The 22,562-nt window shown below is 44.3% G+C and overlaps 1 long non-coding RNA gene across 3 annotated transcripts in view; it reads left to right on the plus strand.

The window, feature by feature from the left end:
* Positions 1–21,745, plus strand: part of LOC137638219 (uncharacterized) — a 32,518-nt gene extending 10,773 nt beyond the window's left edge. The window contains exons 2-6 of one of the 3 annotated variants that reach the window (XR_011043898.1): positions 5,319–5,416; positions 13,823–14,034; positions 18,530–18,744; positions 19,221–19,347; positions 21,481–21,745. This is a non-coding gene — a long non-coding RNA (uncharacterized lncRNA). The remainder of the gene's footprint in view (positions 1–5,318; positions 5,417–13,822; positions 14,035–18,529; positions 18,745–19,220; positions 19,348–21,480) is intronic. The other 2 variants (XR_011043897.1, XR_011043896.1) reach the window with 2 other exon arrangements.
* Positions 21,746–22,562: the final 817 nt, after the last annotated feature.

The following is a 22,562-nucleotide window of genomic DNA, read 5'->3' on the forward strand; positions in this document are numbered from 1 at the left end:
CGCGCGCCCTGAGGCTTTGGCAGATGCGCGCCAACACTCTCCCGCACGTTCATCGTGATTCTCCTGCGCACCATCAGTTTCCCGCACGCGAGCTTCAATTTCCTCCCTCCCACGAGCACCATTATTCTCCCTCATGCGAGCGTCAATATTCCCCCACGCGCGAGCCTGCGCATCACAAGGAACAACGTCCGGCAAGGTCGCCATCTCCTCATTCCCCTCCCCGCAAGCGCATACCACCGCGCATTGTGGGAGAAGGGAAACTTCCAGAGGGGTTTCAGGATCCCAAAGGTACCAAAGGCGAACCCACCTATTCCAGTGACTCCTCCCAGGGATCCCTCAGTCCCTTTCCCTTCGGGGGATATGTCTGACAGTGCGTCTGTCAGCCAACAGCCCTGGTTCAGTGCCCTGATCAGAGCCGTAACTCAGGGTTTCAAGCCTGTCCCCTCTGATCTAGGACACGGAACCATGGGTTTCTCTACCCCTCTGAAGAGGAAAAGAGATCTGGATGCGGTCACTTCCCCGAGAGCGAAACTGACTCCACGCAGACCTTCAAGGCAAGTTCCTCCTATTCCTCGGACTGTCTCTCCTTCCCTTTCAGACAAAGATCTCCCGTCACCAAGGGAATCACGCGAAGAGAGATTTTCCCCCATTGCACCAATGGAGGAAGCCTCTCTTCACGCCGAGAGTTCCACACAGTCCGGGATTAGAAGGAACATGCCACCCTCATCAATGTTGGCGTCTTACATCCTTCCCAGGAAGGAATCCAAAGACTCCAAAACATTGCCTAAGTCCTCCACTAGGGCATGGATGGATTCAGCCAGCCACTCAAGGAATGTCCACGATTCTCCCCAAGAAGAGCCTTTGGGAATAGAAGGAGACTTTGCTGCAAGTCCTACAACAGGAGGAGACCGGTAAGAGTCAGAACACGCGTTTTGGCAGGTTCTGACTCTAATGAGGGTACTCAATGGGTTTTCCAACCCAGAGATCCCTCCTTGAGAGGGCAAAGACACGGTCCTAGACCGCATCTTTGGTACTCAGAAGCCCTCTAAGACCATTGCATCCCTGCCCTGGTCTCAAGGGTTAAAGAGTACCAGGTACAAGATCGCCCAGCAGCTCTCCGAGATGTCCTCCTCCAACCGTTCCAGTACCACCAAGCTCCTCCCACCTCCTCGCGTACTTTGAGATCCTGAAGGAGCCTTGTTTAGCTCTCCCACTTCACCACTCGCTTGAGAGACTCTCCAACCGGCAGGTCTCGTTCTTGACAGCTGAGATCCTCAACCGAGAGAAAGTTGCGAAGTGTGCTACGCAACCACTTCGTGGCTCGATATCTGGTTGGGGACCTTAGGTATCCTGATACGTTCTGAGGATTTCTCCAAGGAACGTACCAGTAAAGCTATGGAAACCTTCCTCCTCTCAGGTGCTCGCACGATCGAGGTTCTGGCCCACCAAGTCTCGAACTTGTGGGCAAATACCATCCTGAAACGTCGGGATGCAGTAGCTGAGAGGTTCCACCAGAATGTCCCTAGCGCCAAGATCAAGAGCTCAGACTTTCTTCCATGGAGGGGTCTGTTCTATTCAAGCCTAAGGATGTGGAACATGCTGGTGAGAGATGGAGGAAGTCTCATCAAGACTCCCTCCTTCATAGGGCTTTAACATCCAAGCCCTATAAGCCTCCAGCACCACAGCAGTCCCGTCCAGTCAAGACCACTACGACAACAACAGCAGCGAAGACCTTGGTGTCTAAGCCCTTTCTTGTCAAAGAAAGGAAAGGCAAAAAGTCCTCCAGGAGAGGCAAGAATCTTAGAGGGAGCAGCCGAGGCCGCAAACGGTAGGATAGGCAGGCCCCCTGCATTTCCACCAGTGGGGGATGCCTACAAAGTTGCTCAAACAGGTGGAAGCAACTCGTGGCCGATTCCTGGTCAATCTCCGTGATCAGTCTAGGATATCGCGTCCCGTTTATAACATCTCCACCTCCCCTGACGACGAATCCAGTGTCATTGAATTCCCTTGCCATGGGATCGGCAAGGGGGCAAGCCCTTCGGGCAGAAGTCCTGATCCTGTTGAAGAAGGGCGCTCTCCAAGAGGTCCTTGACGGATCCCCAGGCTTCTTCAGTTGACTCTTTCTTGTAAAGAAGGCGTCTGGAGGCCAGTCATCGAACTCTCAGCTCTGAACAAGTCTGTCAAACAAACTCCGTTCAGCATGGAGACGGCAGACGCGGTCAGACTAGCAGTAAGACTGCAAGACTTCATGTGCACAGTGGACCTAAAGGACGTGTACTTCCAGATCCCAGTCCATCCGTCTTCAAGGAAGTACTTGAGATTCAGCATAGACAACAAGGAATACCAGTTCAAGGTGCTGTGTATCGGTCTCTCCACAGCACCACAGGTTTTCACCAGTGTTCACCCTAATATCGTCGTGGGCACAGAGGATCGGCATCCGTCTCTTCCGTTATCTGAACAACTGGCTAATCCTAGCAGACTCGGTGTCGACCCTTCTTCAACACCGAGACAAACTTCTCTGAGACTTTGCCAGAATCTGGGGATCATGGTAAATCTCGAGAAGTCCTCTCTGCTTCCCACTCAAAGACTGGTATGCCTAGGCATTATTATAGACACCACTCTCCACAAAGCCTTCCCATCAGACGACAGGATAGCAAGGCTGAGGAGGGTCGCAAGACCTTTACTCAGACGAGAAGAGCTTCCAGCCCAATCGAGGTTACGTCTCCTCGGTCACCTCTCATCTTTGGCTCGTCTAATTCCCAACGGTCGCCTCAGAATGAGATCCCTGCAGTGGCGAATCAAGTCCCGGTGGAATCAAGGTTGTGATTCCCCGGACGTCATGATCCCTATGGGACCTGCGGAACGGACGGACCTCCAGTGGTCCTCCCCCGGATTTGATGCTGTTTTCGGACTCCTCAAAGAAAGGGTGGGGAACCCACGTTCTACATCACAGGACCTCAGGCCTGTGGTCAAAATCAGAAAAGTGCCTCCATATAAATCTTTTAGAGATGAAGGCCATTTTCTTGGCCCTTCAGCAGTTCCAACAATACCTGGCGGGTCACACTGTGTTGGTGATGAGCTACAACACCACAGTAGTGGCTTACATCAACAAGCAAGGAGGTACCTTTTCGAAGCAGCTATCCCATCTTGCAGTAGAGATATTGAGATGGACCGAAGTCCACATTTCAATTCGGCACATTTCATTCCAGGCAAGAGGAATGTGCTCGTCGACAATCTGAGCAGAGCGTCTCAAATAGTGAGTACTGAGTGGTCTTTGGATCATCTAGTAGCCAACAAAGTCTTGACTTTGTGGGGTTCCTCGACTGTGGATCTGTTCGCGACAGCGTTGAACTTCAAGCTTCCACTATACTGCTCCCCAGTCCCGGATCCCAAAGCACTCTGGCAAGATGCCTTCCAACAACGGTGGGACAACATCGACGTTTACGCCTTTCCCCCGTTCTGTCTGATGAGGAGGGTGCTCAACGAGACCAGAATATTGGTCAATCTTTCAATGACCCTCATAGCTCCGCTATGGCATCACATGGAATGGTTTCCGGACCTTCTGCAACTCCTAACGGAACTTCCGAGAGAACTCCCTCCACGACACGATCTACTCAGACAACCACATGCCAACATCTTCCACAAAGCCGTATCTTCGCTACGACTTCACGCCTGGAGACTATCCAGCATCTCCTCGCTGAGAGAGGATTTTCGCAGCAAGTTGCGATTAGGATGTCTGGACATCTGCGAAAATCATCCGCATCTGTCTACCAGGCAAAGTGGAAAGTCTTCTTTGGTTGGTGTCGTGGAAGGGGTATCTCTCCGCTCGATGCCACTATTCCAACAATAGCGGAGTTCTTCGTGTATTTGCGGGAAGAAATGCGCCTTTCAGTCTCGGCGGTGAAAGGCTATCGCTCAGCCTTAAGTCTAGCCTTCAGGCTCAAAGGAATAGACATTTCTTCCTCGCTGGAACTTTCCCCACTCATACGGAGTTATGAACTTACCTGCCCTCAGTCGGAAGTGAGACCTCCCCCATGGAACGTGGTTCGAGCTCTCAGGTCTCTTAAGAGACCTCCCTATGAACCATTACGCCAGGCATCAGATTGCCACCTAACTTGGAAGACGGTGTTCCTGCTAGCTTTGGCCTCGGCCAAGAGAGTGAGCGAACTTCATGGTCTCTCGTATGACATCGCCCATTCAAGGGGATGGGGAGAGGTAACGTTCAGCTTCGTCCCTGAGTTTATTGCTAAGACTCAGAACCCGGGAGTAGCGGATCCTCGATTCGACTCCTTCCGGATTTCTAGTCTCCTTACTGTAACGGATGACCCAAACCATCTCTTACTTTGCTCAGTAAGGAGCTTGATGCTGTACCTCAAGAGAACAGCTGCAGCCCGTCCTCGTGTGTCAGCACTATTCGTCAGCACAGGAAGGACTAAGAGGAGGGTCACCAAGAACACCATCTCTGCATGGATTCGCAGGGTCCTTGACCTGGCACTGCATCCAGACCCTCCTCCGTCACGTCGCCCTAAAGCACACGATGTCGGGCGTAGCTACGTCCCTAGCCTTCAAGAAGAATTTTTCAGTGCCACAGGTTCTTCAAGCTGGGGTGTGGAAACGTCAAGCAACATTCACATCCCACTACCTGCAAGACATGACCCACAGGAGACTCGATACGTTCTCTATCGGTCCTGTGGTGGCTGCACAACAGCTGGTTTAAAACCTCAAGCTCCTTATTGGACAATTAGCAGAAGGTTGAGGGCAATGTTACCCGGTTTTAGTCTGCATGAATGAAAAGTTTTGACTGGCCCTTATTCTTTTCTTCATCATCCCCTCTCTTGGGGAAAGCAGCATCTGGGGTTTTCTGCATAGCTGACCTCAAACCACTGCAGGTAAACCATGCTCCCTTGTGTTCCTAGTATTAATATTAATACTGTCATGTCCCCATACCCTGACGAGGTGGTATTGGGAAAGTCCTAGTCTACAAGTTTCCATCTAAAGAACTTCAGAACAACTTTCTAGGATGAGTCACACTTCATACCTTCACACACAGCTTGCGTAGGCCGCAGACCTTGTGTAGCAAGGTTCTAGCGAGGTGCAGGGACTCCTTATTTCTTGAGTGCTTACACACTCAAATAAGGAGTCCCCAGGGAAAGCCAAAAGCCAGTAGTTTATGGAATGATGTGCAGTAGTTAAAATTTTACTTAAATTATACAATCTCTTATTGAAGGACTCAGGTTTGTATAGTTATGGTAAATATAATTTACTGTACTTTAAAAATTTGTTATATTATAGACTAATATTTTACTTAATTCATTCAGAAACCATACCTTCAAGGCCAGGTTAAGTAGGTGAGCCATGGAGATGGAAGCAGGCCTTTGTCAAGCTGTGCTCGGTGTTGTAATTTACGTTAGGTTAGGTAGTGTCCATTCTTTTTATTTTTGTATACATAGATGTTACCCCTGAGGTCTTCCTAATATTTGCAAACCAATTTACATTTGTTCTGTCACTAAATACAAACCAACGCTCTTCATAGGGGATATTACTTTCATTGAAGCTGAATGCGAGCGTTAACCACCCACCCACTAGTTAGCGAGGGTGGGTGGAGGGTTACTAGCTAGCCCGCTCACTCACACACCGGGGCTGTTTTTGGCTCGAGTGGAGAACATACGTTGCCCCTCTTCCCCCTCACCTTTATTGACTAGCCATTACTGACTAATTGCTTTCTTCTCTTTCTTTTCAGTGTGTGTGCGCTCTCTCCTTGGCCGTCCTCATGCGGACTTGTCCGGGATGTTTATGTCATGAGCATCTGCTAGGTCCTGCCTGCTGTGGGCGGCGTGGTGACTAGGACAACACCTACCTTGAATGCCAAGAGTGGTCTGCCTCTCAGTGGGAGAAGTACGGGACCTGGCATAATAAGAAGTCCAAAAGGGATTCTTCACCTTCAGGGTCTTCCTCAAAGTTGAAGAAATCTAGGACTTCTCTGATCACACCCAACCTCTTCCTAAAGCTCCTGTTCGTTCGGGTTTTAATTAACTCCAGGTCAACCTCTAGTCTCGAGGGATGGTGCTACTTCCCCCAAGTGAAGCAGCCCCTCTCCTCCCTCGAAGTGAGACGTGCAGTATTCTTTCTCTGATGCTTTCCAGGTGTGGCCGTCTCTGGATTTGACCGGCTCCCGAAGATAAACGTGTTTTTTGAACTTCATCTCGGTGCGAAGCAGAAACGATCACACTTCCTCAGAGGTGGATCCCTTATTGTTGCTGAGTGTGAGCTTACAAGATCCTGAGGTTTTGTCTGCCGTGTCTGCTGACGAGGTCCGTCCTTCCTCTTTTTCCGCTGCTACCGCCATTGCCAAAGACTGCTCCCTCCCCCCTTGCTGAGCCAATTCTTCCATCTGGGGTAGAGCAAAGTTCAAGGCAGGTCCCTCTTGTGGGTGGGCATCGCTCTCCCTTAGAGTGAGACCCACCCCTAGAGTCCCAGATCCAAATGTCTTCTAAACATCTTCCTGTTCCTGCTTAGCATTCCTCCCCTTCGGAAGATCTTCGCTGCCCTCAACGAGCTCCCAGAGTGAGTGGTTCTCCTTAACGCTTCAGACGTTCTCCTCCCCCTCCGTCTAAAAAACATCTCTTTGGCTCACCCAAAGACTGCGATCTCCTTCGCCAGACATCCCCTCCGGAGGATCGTCGCTCATCAGTGGAGTACCTCGTCACTCGTCACCTTGACTGCAGACCTCTTCCAGAGACCGTCACTCTTCACCTCGTGATGAATAACATTAGAGTCGCCGACAGCCTTCTAGTTCCCAACCCTCTTCTGTTATATTGGACTCGCCGTTTGCCAGCCCCTAAGTATTTGTTTGTCCATAGGCACCCTTCAACTTCTCGTCACTTGACAGTAGTTTGTGGTTTGTCAGCTGCCATAGATTCTTCAGGCTTTCCGACCACTTGTCGATCACTTGCAGTCCACTGTTCATCAGCTGATCGTAGTTCTACAGCTACTTGTCACTCATCCACGACTCATCATTCCCTGCCTTGTTGACGTTCACCAGCAGCTTATCGTTCGGCTGTAACTCACCGATCACCAACTACTAGACTTTCGGCAGTTTCTCGTCGTTCTCCAGCTGCTCGTTGTTCCTTAGCTTCTCGGCATTCCCCAGCTGCTCGTCGATCGCCAGTGGCTCGTCATTCGCCAGCTGTTCTTAGTTCTCCTGTGGCTGGTCGTTCACCAGCCGTTCGCCATTCGCCAGGCTGTAGGAGATCTCCAGATTAAAAGCAATTTTCCTGACACTCTCCTCTTTGAGCTTCTCATCACTCATCAAGTCATCGGCACTCGCCAACCCGCCATTCGCCAGCTCCTTGTAGGAGTTCTCCCTCTCTTTCACCAGCTCATAAATGCCGGCCGTCAGGCTTACATCGCCATTCTCCAACTCTAGACTGTAAGTCTTTTGTTTCTTACATGTCGACTCAAGAATACAGCTCCCCAGCCAAAGTGTCCAGGACATCACGCCTGGAAGGACCACTTCCGACAACCTCTCCTTCAGAAGGAACCAGCCTTTAAGGAGCCTAGATGGGTAAGCTGCCCTGTCCATTCACCCTTAAGTGGGAACCATCAAGGTAGCAGCCGTCCGCCTCTTCGCACTGCTTGCCTCTCCAGTCATCAGTCGATCCAGGCAGGAACCCGATTCCATCTTTTCAGAGACCTTCAGCATCAATCCTCTCAGGGGATCTGTCGGCTAGCTCCTCAGTGGGCAAGGAACCTTGGTTCAATGCCCTGGTCAAAGCAGTTCACCAGGCATTTGTGGAAGGTGTCTCACCTCTACAGTTCACCAGTATGCCGATGGATTTCTTTGGAGAAGTCATCTTCATCTCCGGCTGACCCTAGAGGTAATTCTACGGTCCCCTCTCCTCAGGTGCCCTCATCATCTTCCATCTCTCTTCTTAAGTGGAGATGAGTAGTAGCTGAACCGCAGTATTCCTCTCGGATCAAACTAACTCCTGTACAAACATCGAAGCGGAGGCTGAGCATCGTTATCCCTACTCCTCGGCGGGTAGGTGCCCCCCAGCGTCTCCCGAACCAAGATTCTCCCTCTCTCAGAGAAGATTCTTTGGCTGGGTCTTCCTCCCCCCCTTTATCGAGGTGGTTCCCTTGAAGCAGCTACCGGTATCCAGACCTTTACTGGAGGACGTCGCTCCCTCAGCAAATGATGGACATAGGGAAGAGCATGCAAGACCTTCACTCCTGGAGGAATTCTTTCTGCCCCGTAAGGAGTCGAAGAGTGCCAAGACTGTCCTCTAGTCTTTGGCAAGGACTTCAAGACCTTTGCAGGAAGGATCCAAATGATCTTCTCCAAACCCTGCAGGGTCGTCATCATTGTTCGAGGGGCGACGTCAACTCACCTCGAGAGGAGATCTAGTGGGTGGATGACTTAACGACGATGACGACCATCTCCCAAGACCTGCTAGTATAAAGCTATCGTAGGCAGAGCAGGAGGAGTTGGAGTACGCCTTCTAGCAGATCTTGGCCTGTATGAGGATCATTAATGGGTTATCTGATCCAGCGGTGGCCCCTCAGCAGTGCCTGTCGTAAGGCGTTCTCACAGATCACCTGCCCCTCCTTTAAACATCTTCGGCCTCCTTTTGTGCAGCAGAGGAAGTATCACGAGGTCTCCAACGAGCCCCTTCCTCCCCTGCCTCTCGTTCACTCCATAGAGGCCCTTACCAGAGGGATCTCCCTCGAGAGACTATCAGGACTTCAAGTCTCGTTCTCGGCATTGAAGATTCTTAACCAGGAGAAAGTAGCGAAATACGCCATGCAGGCTACTTCGTGGCTAGACCTCTGGTTAGGATCAGTGGGACACCTCATAAGGACCGAGGACTGGTCCAAGGGGACCTCGAAGAAGGTGATGTAGACCTTTCTATTATCGGGAACTTGAACCATTGAGTTCCTTTCCCACCAAGTTGTGAACCTGTTGGCAAATACGATCCTTCGGCAAAGGGACTCCCACAGAATGAAGTAACGAGACTGAGAAACTCTACTTTGAATGGTTCCTCTGCTCAGGCATGAAAACGTCAAGCATGCTTCGGAGAGGTGAAGAAAGTCCAACCAGGACATCCTCCTCCATAGGGCTTGAACATCTCGTGCTATAGACCACTTCCTTTGCAGAAGAAACAACAGCAACAGCTAAAACTGCCAACGAATAGTACAGCAGCTACAACAGCAACAACAGCAACAAGGTGTAGAAGCCTTTTCCAGCCAAAGAGCGAAAGGGTTCAAAGTCCTCATGTGGAGGTAAGAGTTCTAGGGAAAGCGGCCAAGGCTGCACCCGCTAGGATGGGCAATCCTCCCACTTGTCCACCAGTGGTGGCTGCCTGCATTTCTGCTGGCAGAGGTGACTGTAGCTCAAGGGCAAATCCTGGACAGCCTCCGTGATTCATTTAGGGTATTGCGTCTCATTCACTCAATCTCTACCTACACTGACCAAGGATCCAGTTCCATCAAGCTTCTATGCGAAGGGATTCGCAAAAGAGCTGGCTCTCCGGGCCGAAGTCCAGACCATGTTGAAGAAGGCTGCTCTCCAAGAGGTCCTCGGCGACTCCCAGGCTTCTTCAGTCGACTCTTTCTTGTGAAAAAGGCATTATCGACCTCTCAGCTCTGAACAAGTTTGTCAAACAAACTCCGTTCAGCATGGAGACGGCAGACACAGTCAGACAAGCGGTAAGACCACAGGACTTCATGTGCAAACTCGACCTAAAAGACGCATACTTCCAGATCCTAATCCACCCGTCCTCAAGGAAGTATCTACGGATCATTCTAGACAACAAGATATACCAGTTTAAGGTGCTGTGCTTCGGTCTTTCCACAGCACCTCTGGTCTTCACGAGAATATTCGCCCTAGTGTCATTCTGGGCTCACAGAATTGGCATATGTATCCTGAGATATCTGGCCAACTGGCTGATTTTAGCAGACTCGGGGGCAACCCTTCTTTAACTCCGAGACAAACTTCTGGAGTTTTGATAAGATCTGGGAATCATGAAAAATCTCAAGAAGTCGTCACTACTTCCCTTTCAACGACTGGTATACTTAGATATAATCATCGACACTGATCAACAGAAAGTCTTCCCATTAGACGAGAGGGTAGTGAGGCTGACGAAGGTAGTAAGACCATTCCTCAGACGAGAAGAACTCCCAGCCCAGAGGTGGTTATGTCTCCTAGGGCTCATAGCAGCCTTGGTTTATCTAGTTCCGAATGGCTGTCTCAGTATCTGATCTCTCCAATGGAGGCTACAGTTCAGCTGGAATCAGTCCAGCGATTCCCCGAACATTCGAGTTCCTATAGAACTAGAAGAGCAGACGAACCCCAGATGGTGGGTGAACGACGAGAATCTCCGCACGGGTGTCGACCTTCTCGTCCTCCCCTCTGACTTGCTGCTCTTTTCAGATGCATCAAAAGAAGGATGGGGGCCAACATGCTACACCACACAGCCTCAGGCCTATGGTCAGAGTCCAAAAAGTACCAGCACATAAATCTCTTAGAAATGAAGCCAGCCTTCTTAACCCTCCAACAGTTCCAGCAGTTCTCGGCAGGCCACTCGGTGGTGTTGATGAGCGACAACACATTGGTAGTGGCTTACTTCAACAAACAAGCCGGTACCTTTTCGCAGGCCCTAGCATCTAGCATTAGAGATTCTGAGATGGTCAGAAGACAACTCGGTGACCCTATCAGCATGCTTCATTCCAGACAAAAGGAATGTGCTCGCAGACAACCTGAGCAGAGCGACTCAGATATTGGGCTCCGAGTGGTCTTTAAATCATCTAGCAGCTAACAAAGTCCTGACTTTGTGGGGTTCCCCGACTATGGACTTGTTCGCAACATCCCCGAATTTCAGGCTCCCGCTTTACTGCTACCCAGTCTCAGATCCCCAGGCTCTCTGGCAAGATGCATTCCAACAATGGTGGGACAACATCGACGTTTGGGTCTTTCCCCCGTTCTGTCTGATGAGAAGAGTTCTCAACAAAACCAGAGTATCCACCAATCTCTCGATAACCCTCATAGCTCCGCTATTGCATCACGCAGAATGGCTCCCGGACATTCTGCAGCTCCTAACAAAGCTCCCAAGAGAACTCCCTCCATGACATGATCTACTCAAGCAGCCCCATGGGAACATCTTCCACAATGTCGTAGCCGACTTGACGCCTGGAGACTATCCAGAACCTCCTTACTCTGAGAGGATTTTTGCAACAAGTTGCGAACCTGATGGCTGGACACCTTCGACACTCATCAGCTTTAGTCTACCAGGCTAAGTGTACTGTCTTCTATGGTTGGTGTCGTGGAAGGGGTATCTCTCCGCTCGATGCTACTATTCCAACAATAGCAGAATTCCTTTCACACCTTCGGGAGGTAATGCTCCTCTCGGTTTCGGCAGTAAAAGGTTACCACTCAGCCTTGAGTCTAGTATTTAAGCTGAAAGTTGTAGATATTTCTTCTTCGTTAGAACTTTCTCTCCTCATGTGAGGTTATGAGTTTACTGTCCCTAGTTGGAAGTTAGAACTGCTTGGAATGTGGTTTGGGTCCTTCAGTCTCTGAAGGGTGTCCTCTACAATCCATTATGCCAGGTAACAGATTGCCCTTTCACTCTGAAGATGGTGTTCCTACTCGCTTTGGCTTTGGCCGTAAGAGTTAGTGAACTTCATGGTCTTTCTTAAGACATTGCCCATGCAAAGGAATGGGAAGAGGTAATCCTCAGCTTTGTCCCTGAGTTCATTGCAGACTCAAAATCCAGGGGTAGCAGATCCTAGAATCGATTCCTTCCGGATTGAGAGTCTTCGTACCATAATCGATAACACAGATCAACTGTTACTATGCCCAGCAAGAAGTTTGAGGTATTACGTCAAAAGAACATCTGCAGCTGGCCCCCAAGTGTCAGCACTCTTCGTCAGCACAAGGAATGTCAAGAGGAGGATCACGAAGAACACCATCTGAGTTTGGATTCGTAAGGCCCTGAATCCCTATCCTCTTCCAACATGTCGACCCAGAGCTCATGACGTCAGGGGCATTGCAACATCCCTTTTGTTCAAATAAAACTACTCTGTGGCGCAGGTACTAGAAGCGGGCATGTGGAAGCATCAGACAACCTTCATTGCCCACTACCTGCAAGACGTAACCCATGGGAACATGGAAACTTTCTCCATTGGTCCTGTGGTGGCTGCCCAACAAGTTGTTTAACACCTCAAGCTCCTTGATGGACAAGTAGCAGAGGATTGAGGGCATAAGTTATCCTGAATTAGTCTGGGGTGATTGTTCAAGAATGGCTGGCTCTTTCTTTTCTTCATCTTTCCCTTTCTTTGGAGGAATCAGCATTCAGAGTCCTCCGCAAAGCTGACCTCAACTATCTGCAGGTAAACCATTCCCCCTTGTGTAACCTCTTATTGTTTCAATACTTGTTGCGTCCCCCTACCCTAACGATAAGATATTAGGTAATATCTTTGTAACATCTGAAGATTCCTATGGCTTGGAAGAACTCTTAGCTAGACAGTCACATTTCTAGTATCACGAGCACACAGCTTTTGTAGGCCGCGGACCATGCATAGTACGGGTTTAGCGAGGTGTAGAGTTTCCGCCAATTATGGGCAGAACACATAAAGGGGAAAACTCGGGTCGAAGCCAAAAAGCCAATTGGCACAGACTTCCACCTTTCTGAGGGTAAGTCGTCCCATATAGATAGCTTTAGTTTGTTATTTAGTGAAGTAACAAATGACAAATTTGGAAGTAATTTGTGTTTTTCCTAACGACACAAACCTGTAGCTATTTATATAAATTGGCCCGCCAGTACCTGTCCCTCTTAAAGTCCTACTTCCTAGCAAATTAGGTTAACAGCCTAGGTGTGTGAGTGAGCGGGGTAGCTACTACTCCCACCCCCCACCCTGCTACTTAGCGGATGGGTGCTTAACCCTCGTTTAAAGTCTCCTCACCTATTCTTCTCAGATTCTTAAATGGGGTTAAGTCTGTTAGGGGTACGATATCTATGGTTATCTACGCATACGTCCCTGATTATGCACGATATCTTAGGATAGTCGTTCCGGGGGTTAGAACCCTGTGATACCTGACGGTAATTCTCTTGTAATATCACTCGCAGAAATATACAGTAGGAAGCTGCCGGAAGAACCTTCCATCAGGACGACATGGCTATCTCACCCAAAAATAGATTTTTCTTACTTCAAAATCCGTTTTCTTTCAGCTTCGCATAAAGTAATATCCCTGTATAATTAGCTAAAGGTTTGTGTCGTTAGGAAAAATACAAAATACTTTCAAATTTGACATGTTATGCCGATATACGTGACCTTGTGACGAGCTCTGCAACAAAAAAAGCAATTCTATTCATGAAATTAGAAAATACAGTACATACTTATCTCTGATAATGTATAATGGCATTATACGTAGCATAATGAGAAAATATAAGTACAGAAGTGTGATAAATGAAAACATAAGCTATTTTTTGATAACTGTGTTTGCATCTCAAAGCTGTTCAGTACCTTACAGGTTGAAGCGTGTAGCTCTATCCCGACTGAAGCTATGTCGGTTTCGTTAAGAATAGTTACTAAGGTTGTACAGATATTTTGTAAATGGATAACAGCGTGATAGCCTAATGCTTAATTTATAACATAATGTAATTATTTATATATTTTATGTACTATGTAAATTTTGAATAAAGTCTTGGTGCCTAGCAATGAATTTCTCTGAAGTTAGATCAAATTTTAGCATTTTTCAAGTAACGCTATTACGGAAAGGGCTTTTTTTATGAAGATTTATTTTAGTTGAGCAATATTCCAGGTAAGGTTGCTGTCACCCCCAAGATGAAAGTGGCTTTTAATCATGACGCCGATGCGATGGAAATAGCCAGATCTTTTCTGGCTGCCCCAGTGGACTCTAAAGACTTGTCAAGAAAAGTATGCGTCTCGTGACTCACCGACCCTTTCTTTAAAGTTCCCTTAGGAACAAGTAAAACATCACAGCTGTTTGTACTGGATGGAAATCCTTTAAAAGTAAGTTGCTTTTAGTTTTTGATTATCTGGAAAGTGTTTTTTTTTTTTTCACAAATTGAAGTGTGCTATTGGCTAGAAATACAGGGAACCTTATAGGTTACTTTGAGTGACTGTACTGTATAGGCTATTGTGTTGAGGGTAGGATCAAATCATCTTTGTTCCGACGCTAAATGCAAACCCTTTCGCTCTTTATTAGGGATATACTTCCAGCGATACTGGAAGACTAGACATAATACGTTTAGAGAGGGGTATCTCTCCCCTCGATGCTACTATTCTAACGATAGCAGAGTTCCTTGTACACCTTCGGGGGGAAAAGCTCCTCTCAGTTTCGACAGTAAAAGGTTACCACTCAGCCTTGAGTCTAGTCTTGAAGCTGAAAGTTGTAGATATTTCTTCTTCGTTGGAACTTTCTCTCCTCATGTGAAGTTATGAGTTTACTGTCCCTAGTTGGAAGATAGAACTACTCCTTGGAATGTGGTTTGGGTCCTTCAGTCTCTGAAGGGTCTCCTCTACATTCCATTACGCCAGGTAACAGATTGCCCTTTCACTCTGAAGACGGTGTTCCTACTCGCTTATGACATCGCCCATTCAAAGAGATGGGGAGAGGTAATCCTCAGCTTCAATTCTGATTTCATTGCAAAGACTCAAAATCCAGGGGTAGCAGATCCTAGATTCGATTCCTACCGGATTGAGAGTCTCCGTACCATAACCGATGACACAGATCAACTGTTACTATGCCCAGTAAGAAGTTTTGAGTTATTACATCAAAAGAACATCTGCAGCTTGCCCCCTAGTGTCAGCACTCTTCGTCAGCACGAGGAATGTCAAGAGGAGGATCACGAAGAACATCTGTGTTTGTATTCATAAGGCCCTGAATCCCTATCCTCTTCCAACACATTGACCGAGAGCTCATGACGTCAAGGGCATTGCAACATCCCTTTCGTTCAAATGAAACTACTCTGTGGCGCAGGTACTAGGGCATGAGGAAGCATCAGACGACCTTCATTGCCCACTACCTAGAAGACGTAACCCACAGGAACATGGAAACTTTTTCCATTGGTCCTGTGGTGGCTGCACGAGTTGTTTAACACCTCAAGCTCCTTGATGCACAAGTAGCAGAGGGTTGAGGGCATAGGTTATCCGGGATTAGTCTGGGGTGATTGTTCAAGGATGGCTGGCTCTTTCTTTTCTTCATCTTTCCCTCTCTTGAGAAATCAGCACCCAGTATCCTCTGCAAAGCTGACCTCAACTATCTGCAGGTAAACCATTTTCCCTTGTGTAACCTAGCATTGTTTCAATACTTGTTGTGTCCCCATACCCTAACGATGGGGTATTAGGTAATGTCTTGGTAACCTCTGAAGATTCCTATGGCTTGGAAGAACTCTTAGCTAGATTGTCACATTGCTAGTGTCACGAACACGCAGCTAGTGTAGGCCGCTGACCATGCATAGCACGGGTTTAGCGAGGTGTAGGGTTTCCACCAATTATGTGCAGAACACATAAAGGGGAAAACTCTCGGGTCGAAGCCAAAAAGCCAATTGGCACCGACTTCCACCTTCCTCAAGGGTAAGTCATCCCATATAGATAGCTTTGGTTTCTATTTAGTGATGGAACAAATGACAAATTTGGAAGTAATTTGTGTTTTTCCTAACGATACAAACCTTTAGTTATTTATATAGATTGGCCCGCCAGTACCTGTCCATCTTAAAGTCCTACTTCCTAGAAAATTAGGTTAATAGCTCAGGTGTGTGAGTGAGCGGGGTAGCTACTACTCCCACCCCCCACCCTGCTACTTAGCGGATGGGTGCTTAACCCTCGTTTAAAGTCTCCTCACCTATCCTTCTTAGATTCTTAAACTGGGTTAAGTCTGTTAGGGGTGCAGATATCTATGGTTATCTACGGATACGTCCCTGATTATACACGATATCTTAGGATAGTCGTTCTGGGGGTTAGAACCCCTTGATACCTGACGATAATTCTCTTGTAATATCACTCGCAGAAATATTATACAGTAGGAAGCTGCCGGAAGGATCTTCCATCAGGACGACATGGCTATCTCACCCAAAAATAGATTTTTCCTAAGTCAAAATCCGTTTTCTTTCAGCTTCGTATAAATAGCTAAATCTTTGTGTCGTTATAAAAAATACAAAATACTTTCAAATTTGACATGTTATGCCGATATACGTGATCTTGCGACGAGCTCTGCAACAAAAAGAGCAATTCTATTCATGAAATTAGAAAATACAGTACATACTTATCTCTGATAATGGTATACAGTACAGTGAACCCTCGCTACTTCGCGGTTCGACCATCGCGGATTCACCACTTCGCGGATTTTTTTCATAACCCATGTATATACATATATCGCGGATTTTCCGGAAATATAAAAAATACCGCGAAGTGACCGATGGTGCGAGATTGGAGAAAGTAAGGAAAATTGAATCGTGATTGATTTTCAATATAAATGAAACTTTGAGGAGCAACAAAGATATCATTTGTTAGAGAGATAGAGAGAGAGGTAAGGAATGGGAGGTAGTGAAAAGTAGCCCACAGAGAGAGAGAGAGAGAGAGAGAGAGAGAGAGAGAGAGAGAGAGAGAGAGAGAGAGAGAGGGGGGGGGGGTTTAAATGTAATAAACAAAAAAAATTGATAGGTTATAACACATTGGTGCTTATGTAATATCAACTGTATACTGTAGACGGTTTGAATAAGTTAAGAAATGGTATAAATGATACTTTGTTAGTGTATTCGTACACACACAAGAGCGGCAGCTAGATGACAGCTGATCTAATCACAGCCAAAAGTAAAAAAAAAAAACGAAGTCAACAATACTCGATTTTTAAAACAAACCCGAAATTTAAAAATAAAAGTACACGCTTTCTTAATGTGCTATTAACTATTTAAAGAGTGGCAATTTTCTAGAATAAAAGGATATTTCCCAAAAAATAGTGGTTTGCTGAGGAAATCGGATGCCGTATTTTTAGCTATGATTGAAATGGATGTAGACTCGGCCTAATTATTTCGTTTCGTATTTAATTGACACTAAGAAAACTAATTTTAGCTTCTTCATCTAAATGTAAGTATTGTATAACACGGAGAGATTGAGAGAGAGAGAGAGAGAGAGAGAGAGAGAGAGAGAGAGAGAGAGAGAGAGAATCAGCTGTTGTACTCAAATGGCGTGTTTTTGTTTCGTGAGAGTTTCATCGCCACGACTTTAACAACAACATACTGTACTAAACTTTACAGTATTATACAGACTACTTTAATATGATAAAGTAAAATATTTGTAATCTATTTTATATGAAATGGGGCTATTTTTTTTTTTTTTTTTAAATTTACATTTACGTATGTAAAACAACTCTCTCTCTCTCTCTCTCTCTCTCTCTCTCTCTCTCTCTCTCTCTCTCTCTCTCTCTCTCTCTCTCTCTCTCTCTCTCGTAGATTGTTTTCCTGCTTTGCTACGTATGTATGATTTTATATAGATACGGTAAATAATATTTGTAATAACATATTTTATTAAAGGTTTTACTGTAATATCATTATTTATCACTTTCATCATGCGCGTTAAATTCCTTAGTTTGTTTACTGAGCGTACTTTATGACGCCGTCGTTTCAGGTGGCGTCATAAAGAAAAACATTTCATTTGGAAGTCCTAAGAAAAATTAAGTAAAACATTAGTAATAACCAAATCAACATACTGTACTGAATAATCAATATAATCGATGCACAAACTAACCTATACACAGATGTGTAAATGCGTTTGTTTCTTCATTATAATCAGAGATAAACGTAAACAAAACATTGGTTGCCATTTTTTATCGTGCTTTTAGGCGTGTTTAGGAAACGCATGATATAAAGTCGCCCTTAATATTTGTGCCTGTTTTAGTTTAGGGTACGTTAGTCCATGCATTAAGTGTTCTGTACATTAAAGGGTAGTTTGTTAACAGTACTACGTACAAGGGAAAGTTTTAAAAGTCTGAATATACATGTTAAATAAATAGGTAAATATGCTGTCACTACTTCGCGGATTTTCACCTATCGCGGCCGGGTCTGGAACCTATCTACCGCGATAAACGAGGGTTCACTGTAATGGTATTATACATAGCATAACGAGAAAATATAAGTACAGAAGTGTGATAAACGAAAACATAAGCTATGTTTTGATAACTGTGTTTTCATTTCAAAGCTGTTCAGTACTGTGTACAGGTTGAAGCCTGTAGCTCTATCCCGACTGAAGCTATGTCGGTTTTGTTAAGAATAGTCACTAAGGTTGTACAAATATTTTGTGAATGGATAACAGCGTATAGCCTACTGCTTAATTTATAAAATAATGGAATTATTTATATATTTTATGTACTATGTAACTTTGGAATGAAGTCTTGGTGCCTAGCAATGAATTTCTCTGAAGTTAGATAAAATTTTAGCATTTTTCAAGTAACACTATTAGGGAAAGGGCTTTTTTTATGATGATTTATTTGAATTGAGCAATATTCCAGGTAAGGTTGCTGTCACCCCAAGATGAAAATGGCTTTTAATCATGACGCCGATGCGATGGAAATAGCCGTATCTTTTCTTTCCTGGCTGCCCCAGCACGCTATCAAGACTTGCCTAGAAGTAGCGTCTCGGGACTCTCACTGACCCTTTCTTTAAAGTTCCCTTAGGAACTCGTAAAACATCGCATCTGTTTGTACTGGATGGAAATCCTTATAAAGTAAGTTGCTTTTAGTTTTTGATTATCTGGAAAGTGTTTTCTTTTCACAAATGGAAATGTGTTATTGGCTAGAAAAACAAGTAACCTTATAGGTTACTTTGAGTGACTGTTCTGTATAGGCTATTGTGTTGAGGGTAGGATAAAATTTCAAGCTTGCAGCAAATGTTTTTATGTTGAACAGGCTGATATAAGTCTCTTTTTATAGTTTACATATGAAATTTGTTTTAATGTTGTTACTGTTTTTAAAATATTTTTATTTAATTGTTCATTACTTCTCATATTTATTTATTTCCTTATATCCTTTCCTCACTGGGCTATTTTTCCCTGTTGGAGCCCTTGGGCTTATAGCATCTTGCTTCTCCAACTAGGTTTATAGCTTAGCTAGTAATAATAATAATAATAATAATAATAATAATAATAACCAGATAAAAATGATAATGCTTGGATAGCTTAATTCCTTTTCTATTGTATTACAGAATGGTGTGTAAGGGAAGAACAATAGTACAAGCCTATGTTAGAGGACTTTGACTGCTCTGTTGCAGCTAACAACAAGGACAGAGCTCAAGAAGTGTATTTCTCACTACTGCCACTGACCCTGTATTGGTAAGCTCTCATCAACAGCCATTTTTACACTAAGTCCTCAACTTAAAACTTAATGGGTTCCTAAAAACTGTATGCGAGTCAAATTTTTAAATTTGGTCCTAGGGTAAGCATCATTTAACTTGCGTGCCTACAATTTTCAGCAGCAAAGGTCAACAAATAGTCACATTTCGTATTGTAAGTGTCGTCTTGCTTACTGTATTGAATTACATATTGTTTGATTACAGTACTTCATTATGAGGTTTTGATAGAATAACTGAGATTTTATGATTTCATTTTGGATTTGAGGATAGATGTGAGCGTGGCAAGAGAGCGTGCTAGAAATAGGAATGAATGGCGAGCGATTGTGACGCAGTTCCGGTAGGCCCTGCTGCTTCCTCCGGTGCCTTAGATGACCGCGGAGGTAGCAGCAGTAGGGGATTCAGCATTATGAAGCTTCATCTGTGGTGGATAACGGGGGAGGTTGGGCTGTGACACCCTAGCAGTACCAGCTGAACTCGGTTGAGTCCCTTATCAGGCTGGGAGGAACGTAGAGAGTAGAGGTCCCCTTTTTGGTTTTTGTTTCATTTGTTGATGTCGGCTATCCCCCAAAATTGGGGGAAGTGCCTTGGTATATGTATGTATTTTGGATTTGTTTGTATCACCAGATGTCTTTGAGGACCTTCTGAAAGTCACTGTTCTTCAGTAGCTAATTTTTATAATTTTTATCAGGAAAGTTTTTTTATTTTAAATTCAATCTTGGTAATAATTAGAACTAGTAATCAAGCCTTTAGGCTTTCTAGAAATTTTTTAAACTATTCTTCTTTGCTCAATGGGTTAACTACTGCAGTGTAATTGTGCAGTGGCTACTCTCCTCTTGGTAAGGGTAGAAGAGACTCTTTAGCCATGGTAAGCTGCTCTTTTAGGAGAAGGACACTCCGAAATCAAACCAATGTTCTCTAGTCTTGAGTAGTGCCATAGCCTCTGTACCAAGGCCTTCCACTATCCTAGGTTAGAGTTCTCTTGCTTGAGGGTACACTCGGGCACACTATTCTGTCTTATTTCTCTTCCCCATTTTTTTTTTCTTTTTTTTTTTTTAGTTTTTATAGTTTATATATGAAAGATTTATTTCAATGTTACTGTTCTTAAGATATTTTATTTCAATTGTTAATTACTTATCTTGTAGTTTATTTATTTCATTATTTCTTTTCTGCACTGGGCTATCTTCCCTATCGGAGGACTTGGGTTTATAAATTAGGGTTGTAGCTTAGCAAGTAATAATAATAATAATAATAATAATAATAGGGTTCAGTAAGAGAGGAGTGAGATTACAGTTGTCCTATAGTCCATTTCTTTTAGCGAGGCAGATTTGCACCGACTCGCAGCGGTGCCCTTTTAGCTCGGAAAAGTTTCCTGATCGCTGATTGGTTAGAATTATCTCATCCAACCAATCAGCGATCAGGAAACTTTTCCGAGCTAAAGGGGCACCGCTGCGAGTCGGTGCAAATCTGCCTCGCTCAAAGAAATTGACTATAGTTCGTTGATAAGATTTTCCTTCACCAAGAAGGAATTTGAAATGTGCCTGCAAAAATATTTGATTGTGTCGATATATTTTTATTTTCCTAGTCAATATATTTACTATTTCCGGACCTCCATGGATGATAAAATTGCTTAATTTCAGCTTGTTGCTATTTTTTATATTATCCTAAATATCAATAATTTAATCAATAGATATTCTATACTTGGTAGTTCTGCTGCTCAGAATTTTCACACATAATTCAGTGAATTGGTTATTTCCAGAGCGCGTTTTATTTGCTTTTAGAATGACTCTGAGAAGTTTTCTTAATAAATTAAACTACAGTAGATTAAAAAGATAATTATAGTATGAAATAATTTTTTGTAGTTTGGATCAATTCTGAATAGAAAGCAAAATGTAGGTATTGAGAAAGCTTTATAAAAATACTTTTAGATAAGTTTTCCTTATAAAGTTTTATAATTTCAATCTAAACAGGAGAGAAAGGACTATTTTGACACTTGCTAAAAAAACTACCTCTTGTGTTAGTATATCATTAATGATGTTAAATTGGTTGAAGCGAGATTGATATTCAGTTTGTTTTCTTTTTAAATTCCTTTGTCTAATATTGTTTATACTTTCAGATGTCAGACCTTGGTATCTGCCTCAAAACTAAAATCAACTTCCAAGCACACTGAAAAGAAAAAGCAAAACAAGATCAAGGCTGTCAATAAGCGAGGGTGGGAGCAGACACGTTTGTTCATCACCCGAGCCAAAAGCAAAGTGAGCTAGTCACAGGTGTGAGGGGGGGAGGGGTAGCTAGCTACCCCTCCCTACCCTAGTAAACCCTCGTTAAAATTCTAATGGCTCGTCATTTCAGCTACGCCGAAAGTAATACCCATATTAAATAGCGTGGTTTGTATTTTGGTTACGGAACCACAAGAATTTTGGATATAAAGCTCAAGCAATGGGTCCTGGGAGTTCATTCATCACCCATATATAGGTGAAGATTAAAATGAAAGGGCAGCTAGTGGCCAAAAAGATACTGTACAACACCAAGTAATGCATTGATAGTGCTACTACTTCATTTATGAGAGATTCAATTATTTGGATGTCCTTTCATATGGAGTTTCAAATCCCAATTAAAGTCGAATGTATTTTTCAAGCATTTAAAAAAGAAACAAAAAGTTTACTTTTTACTTATTATAATTATTGCTTACCCATATTAAATGTTTTGAGTTTTTTATATATATTTATCAATCATATTTGCATTTTAGTCCTATATGTACACTGATCAGCTATGCTCAAAATCTTGATATTAAAGCGATTGTTGACCATCTCGATTGGTATAATGACCTGAAGAGGGAGAATCTTTTAACTAAACAGCTCTTTTATAGTATTTAAAACAAGTATGGATGTTTTTCAACTTGAGGTAGAATGTATTATACAGTATTGAGACCTTTATAGAAGAATATTCATTAGTAAGCATTATTTTCTCATGCCAGTCTTCTATTAAATGTAAAATTTCAGTTATTGTGTAATATGAGTGTCTCTTTCACTGGGGAATTTTCCTTTGTGCTGAATTAATAACACTTCTTGAACAGATGTTTTTGCCTCAATCAACAATGTTGAATCTAAAAAAAACATTATTTATAAATTTTATTCAAATTGAATAAGTGAATTTTATTTATTTCCATCCTAAATTATAAGAATTTTTCTTTTTTAT

This window comes from Palaemon carinicauda, chromosome 3, assembly GCF_036898095.1.
Source record: "Palaemon carinicauda isolate YSFRI2023 chromosome 3, ASM3689809v2, whole genome shotgun sequence".
Taxonomy (NCBI): domain Eukaryota; kingdom Metazoa; phylum Arthropoda; class Malacostraca; order Decapoda; family Palaemonidae; genus Palaemon; species Palaemon carinicauda.